This window comes from Mytilus californianus, unplaced genomic scaffold, assembly GCF_021869535.1.
Source record: "Mytilus californianus isolate M0D057914Y unplaced genomic scaffold, xbMytCali1.0.p SCAF_3, whole genome shotgun sequence".
Classification (NCBI taxonomy): Eukaryota; Metazoa; Mollusca; class Bivalvia; order Mytilida; family Mytilidae; genus Mytilus; species Mytilus californianus.
Window position 1 is genome coordinate 12,544,781 of NW_026262679.1, and position 6,744 is coordinate 12,551,524.

The following is a 6,744-nucleotide window of genomic DNA, read 5'->3' on the forward strand; positions in this document are numbered from 1 at the left end:
TATGTATTTTTCACATGTCGCGCCGTATCTCAAAAACGATTTACGATTATTGCTTAAAACTTTACACACTTCTTAATTATATTAATCTAAAGATCTGTATACACTTTTTGGTGATGATTCAAAATTTTATTTTAGAGTTATTGATTTTTTTATTAAAAAAAAACGGAGTTTTCACATGTCGCGCCGTATCTCAGAAACTATTTATGATTATTGCATAAAACCTCACACACAAGACGACGAGCATATCATGCGCTCGTGGCGCAGCTGTTTATTTAGTTATAGAATACATTTAAGAAGGCCTTGATCTAAACATCGTCATTTTCTAGTTCTTATTTGTCAAACACACAAAAAGACAAATTTTAATAGGAACAATGTTGAAAATTTTGTCATAAATCAACTTTTAAATTTTGAATAAGTATTAATTATATTGAACAAATTGAAAATGTATTATTGATATTGAATAAATACAACATCACATGCGTTTTTGTGAGTCCTTATTTAGTATTGGTACATGTATTTTCACCATTGAAAGTTTGATTTTTTGTTCAGGTAAATTAATCAATGAGTGATAGATTTCTCTTAGAAGAAATTTAAAGGTCCCAGTGAAATAACTCCACAGAGAACAATAGCTATTATATTTATTAGATGGGACAAAAGAACTTACAAAAGTTTAAATCGACAGGTAACTTTCAAGTGAATCTGTGGAAAGTATCATTTGGTTCACAATAATGACGTCTGTAAACTGATGAAAGTCTAATGGATGCTTTGTAAAACAGTACACTGGTACTTCTCAAATAACAACTATTATACAATTTGGTTTATTATAAAGCAAAATACAATGTATAATAATATCATGCATATATAAATAATGAAAACATATTTATACTGTAAATTCAAAAAAAATTTGCAAGCATTTATTTAAATTAATTATTGTCATTAAGGACATGTTGCAAATAAATAATGCTATCAAAATTTAAAATATAATTTTATTTTTGCAAAATCTATCTCGGTGTAGCAATTTTCAGTAAAAAAAATATATCAAAAATCTGTGAATTTTCAATAATTGGAAAATAAATAACAGCATTAAAAAACAAAAATTTGTGAGTTTACAGTAAATGGAAAATAAATAATAGCATTAAAAAATTAATCATTTGGCTTTCAGAATTATCACTTAAGGATTTTAATAAACAAAAATGCAACATATATGTGGTTTGCATGATTATTATTGTCCACAGGATTGAACACACAAGGCAGCAGCAGGAACACACCTGTAAAAGGAATAAAATAATATTTCATTTGTTGACAATTCAAAGTTATTAAGTAGTGTTAAAATATATGAATTACGTAATGTTTAAATATTTGAGTGGCAATTTTTCTTTTAAATAGACAGATATTGTTGTATGTAAAAATACTTGTTTTCTATTCAAATTTATTGATTAACCAAAAAATATTGCAATAGAAATCATGCAGCTAAATTTGTTATAAAATGGAAAGCAATCTTAATATACCAATTTTGATTTTCAAGGTGTTAAAATTACTATTACCAGTATCGCATTAATCATTCATTGAGTTTCAGACAATTGCAGAAGTTCTTAAGCTGAAAATTTGAAAAATGTACATACATGGTAAAATAATTCAGGCTATTTTGATAAACTTTCATTGTTTAGTTCAAGTTTTATGACATTTACTTTGTTTCTCCATATATTGACTGAAGAAATGAATTCTTTGGAAATTTGTATTGAAAGAAATACAAAACTGAATAAGAAGCAAAGTTTAATATAATTAAGACATCTTATCTTTGTAACAGCACTTGCAAATGAATGTGAGGGTATCTCCCCTTTACAAGTAAACAAAATTCTTTATTATCATAAAAACAATGATTCTCTTTATGATTCAGTACATGGTCATTTGGCAAAAGTTTAAAGATGGAATAAGTGAAAGTAGTTAAAAAGGACTATAAACCTTCTCAACTATAAAAATATCTGTTTACATCTATTAAGGTAACAGTAGAAAATATCAAGAGATATAAATTGCAAACAATAAAGATTTATAGAAAGTTAAACTGTCCACAAGATTTCATCAATTGATTAAATTTGTATGTGGATGAATAAATATATTCTCATCTTGAAACAGATCCAAATGCTACCCCAGCCAGTATCCCTATGGACAAGCTGTGATGCTAACCTGTAATACAAAGTTGAATCAGTTATTTAAACTCCTCAAAATAATCTACTGTGGATTCAGATATTTTAATGGGCATTGAGGGAAAATCGAATTTCTGTGGATTCATTTAATATTCAACAATCATGGGGATTGAGGAAAAATTGGATTCTGTGGATATTTGATTGAAAGTCGATTGATAGAAAATTGGTACTTCGTTGTTGAACATTTAAAATTTGTGGTTCACTATTACTCACGAAATCTAGTGGGTATTCAGTTTAAAACTTGACAAATAGAAAAAAAAGTCAAAAACAATTTCTCTTTTCTAAGCTTGGCAGTATTTTTACCATTTTGGACAATCATATACCCTCTTTCCTCTGGAGCTGAATATCTCCATGTAATTCAATCTTTTCTGATACCTGAACCATTATTAAATTGATATCAAACACTAATAGATTAAAAAAAGTTTGTATACCTACCAACATGTTAGCAGTATCAGATCTCCAATTCTTACTCCCAACACCATGAAATCATTGTTATTACATCAGCCTATAAACAAATAATAAAATAAATGGAGAATGTGTCTATGGGCCACAGATGCCCCCGCTTGTAAATATGCATGAGTCAATTTCCACATAGATCGTTTTGTGATCATAAGCATTGTGTATAAGTTCATAACATTTGGTTGAGGCAAACTAAAGTTAGAGAATGGAAACCAATTTTTGAGATGGACGGGACAGACAGACGGACAAGGGTTACACTTAATGCCCCCTCCAATACGGCAAAGGCATAAAAATATACTTGTTTGATTTATTCCTTTTACATATCAATCCTAGCACGAAAGATTTCTTTAACAAAACAGTATATTAATAACATATACTTGTTTAAGAAAACTATCGGTGCTTCAATTGATCTGTTATATTTTCACAGCAATATGGCATTATAGCCGTGAGAATATAACATTGTAAACCAATGATCTTATGTTGTGCTGAACACCACTGTCCCAGGTTAGGGCAGGGTTGAGCGCTCACAAACATGTTTAACATTGCCACATTCTTTATGCGCCTGTCCCCAGTCAGGAGCCTGTAGTTCAGTGGTTGTATTTGGTTCATGTATGTCATAATTCTATTGAATTGTTTCCCATTTTTTCATGTCTGGGCCTTTTACAGGACTATACGGTATGGGTTTTTCTCATTGTTGAAGCTATTTGGTTGTCTATAATTTATGTCATCCACTTCATTTAAACTTTGGTGGATAGTTGTCTCATTGGCAATCATACGACATCTCCTTATATTTATAAAGGTTTATTGTAACCTATAACGATACTGATTACATATTTTTTCAATCCTCAGGGCACATTATTTTCCCTATATTTTTTTTATAGTATAATGAACATATCTTTTGATTCAAAAACAGAATTATAAACCTACTTATATCTAAGCTGTAGTAGACTAGGCCACCAAGCCTTACTCCAAATACCATGAAACATGTCCCAGACATAACCTAAAAGGAACTAGATATCATTGAGATGGGAGCCATATCTGTGGGCCCTGCTGTGAATAATGTGTGGTAAAAAATTTGTATCTTTATCATTGGATATGGGGTTGTCAACTGAAACCAAAGTTTTTGACTTTGACCTTTGACCTAGGAAGTTGTACATAAATTATGACACACGTGACACCATCTGGTGTTGGTTTATATAAATGTCAAGTATAAATTTTGAAATCATAACGGTTCTCAAGATATAGAGTGGACACGATCTTTACCATAGGACATGGGGTTGTAAACTAAAACCAAAGTTTTTTACCTTTACCTTGACCTTTGACCTAGGAAGTTGTACATTCATTATGACACACCCTCTGGTGTTGGTTAATATACATGTCAAGTATAAACTTTGAAATCATAACGGTTCTCTAGATATAGAGCTAACACAATTTGTTACGGATGGACTGACGAACAGAAGGACGGACAGACTGATCACTATAGGGCATCTGCCATTTGGCGGGGCCCTAATTAAAATTGACACAAATTATATATTTTTCCAATTTAACTAAACTATCATCCTTAAACTTTATAAAAGTTTTTTCGTTTCTTACTACCCAATAATATAGCATCAGTCCTGTCTGTGTAGGAATTTAAGAGCTGGAAAAAGGTTTGATTTCCAACTGCACAAAAATTATCCAAGTAATCTCCCATTGAATGAAACATTATTGTTTTGTTTGTTGTACTTGTCTCCCCGTAAAGATAAAATGGCCGGAGAACACAGTTATTTCGTAGTGCATTTCTTTTGGACAATAAATGATTACTAAAAAAATCCCACCTGTGCTTTCTCAATAATATTTTTAGTGTGGTGTACTACTTTTGGGACAAATTATATCAAAATTATAGAAAACTTCATCAGCTCTAACTCAATATATGTACAATTTTATGTTAAGGGGTCTTGAATTCTTTTGACAGCTTCCGAAATACTAATTTTTAAGCTTTTTTAGCTGGACCAAATCACTTAAAATTCATGACCCAAATTTTTTTAGTGTAATTTCATCCCCCTACTTGCTATTTGAGGCATAAAACATGGAAGAAATAAATTTGGAAAGGGTATTAAAAAAAATTGCAAGTAACACTCTGTCCACACTAAGACTGTATTTGTAGACAACGAAAATCAAAGGACGATAACTGTTCCTGGACAAAATAATTTGATATTATAATTGTTTTCATATACCTCGCAACTTATTATAAAATATATGAAAATGGTAAATGAACTCGCTATTGGTGTTATGAATGAGAAAGATAAAAATAATCATATTGTTTGTTGTCTTGTGTACTTTTATGTACTGATGTTCATTTCTATAGAATCTATAAAAATTGTATGGCTTAAATAAACTTGCCTGATTTCATTCATGGTACAGCCTCCGACTTGGTTCAAGATCTATTTAATCATCTTCCTTGGAACTGCAATTGATTCCTTACTGCTGTTAAGTGTTTTTCAACATTGGTTTTTATGCTATAAAAATCCACTGTCCACTTGAATAACTGAAATGTCTGCTTCATTCACAATATATAAAATAAAAATATACAGTTTGTCACAAAATTTTCTATTTTTTTTCTAACAATAATTTTTTTTCCCCCGATCATGATGATTTACTGGATTATTATAACATAATGTATTAAGTACCAGAAGTGTGTTAAAACATATCCAATATTTTGAAAATTTCCAAAAAGTTGGTTGTAACCCACAATTTCTTCCACCCTTTAAAACTATTATCTAGAACTCTCCTTACAGTAATGTTTATTTACAAAGCTCTATATTATAGCAATAGACTAGTTAGCAGACATCTGATATATAAATACTTATACACATATAATAGACATAATTAAAAAAATTGCCTACACTAAAGGAACTTCCAGTACGAGGAGTAAAACAGGGGTATTACCTCCCTTTGCCCTTAATTTCAGCCTGTTTGGACTCCACTTCCATCACAACTGAAAAACACAATATTTGTAGTGAAAGGCTTCTGTATGATACATTTAGTCAGTAACATGTCGGTGATAGTATGAAATAAAAAATTAAAAATCAATTAACTTTGTAGACAGTCTTTCTATATGTTTCTTTAATTTTCAAGACTAGACAAAAAAATGCAGAGCAAAATCGAATTGTTTAAAATAAATCATCGACCATTTCTTAAATTTGGAAGCATAGTTAAATACAGTACCTCTTCCTTTCAGTCGTACTAACATTGATTTAAACCTTTAACTTGGCAATTGGAGAAAATGTTGAAAACAAAACAAATTTCAAGCCTCACTTTTTAAATAAAAAATTAACTGTTTAAAGTGGAGAAATGTCTTCTCACATTCGATTCAAAGGTAGAATCTACATTTCTACAAATTTTGAATTTTAAACCTGGGGGATTTTTTAAGAACAGTTATGCAACATTTTCAACATTCACAATGTTAAATGGTTTAAGGAACTATTTACAATGAGAATCATACACACAAGTTTAATTTTAAGATAACACCCATATGACTGTTTCATCTAATGAATGTAGACAAAATATAGATGACAGCCTAGTATCGAAGGTCCAAGGTTGAAAATTATCCCAAGGTTTGATATATTTCATGTGTGAATTATAAAGATTACTGGAAGATGATAGTTTCAGGTGACTGAATGAAAGTATTGGAAATTATAGATAATAATCTTTTTTTTTTGTTCGGTCAAAACAATATAAAATATGTGAAGTACCCAGATCATTCACATTAGACTTACTAAATATTATTTCTACTGCAGGTCTTCCTTCGTTGCCGTCTTGGCTTTTCAGAACCAGACAAAAATCAGATGTACGTATATACTTTTTGGATTTTTTTCAACTTGTGCTTAAATTCAATTCAATATACCGTACAATATTAACTTTTATTTGGAGTGCTTAAATTTAATTTAATATTCAGAATGCATTTTTTCGATTTTTTTCGATTTCAGATGCATCATATCGTGTCAAATACAATTAGATTTTGATTTAAAATGTGTTTTAACTTCATTTTGAAAATTATAAACAAAATTGAAAGCTTCATGCACTAATATTGGTCTTTTCG

The 6,744-nt window shown here is 30.0% G+C and overlaps 1 long non-coding RNA gene across 1 annotated transcript; it reads right to left on the bottom strand.

Annotated features, from left to right (window-relative positions):
* Positions 1-804: 804 nt before the first annotated feature.
* LOC127733003 (uncharacterized) lies at positions 805-2,711 on the bottom strand. The gene is made up of 2 exons (XR_007996559.1): positions 2,640-2,711; positions 805-2,184 (listed from the first exon to the last, which is right to left on the bottom strand). It is a non-coding gene; the product is annotated as an uncharacterized LOC127733003 (long non-coding RNA).
* Positions 2,712-6,744: the final 4,033 nt, after the last annotated feature.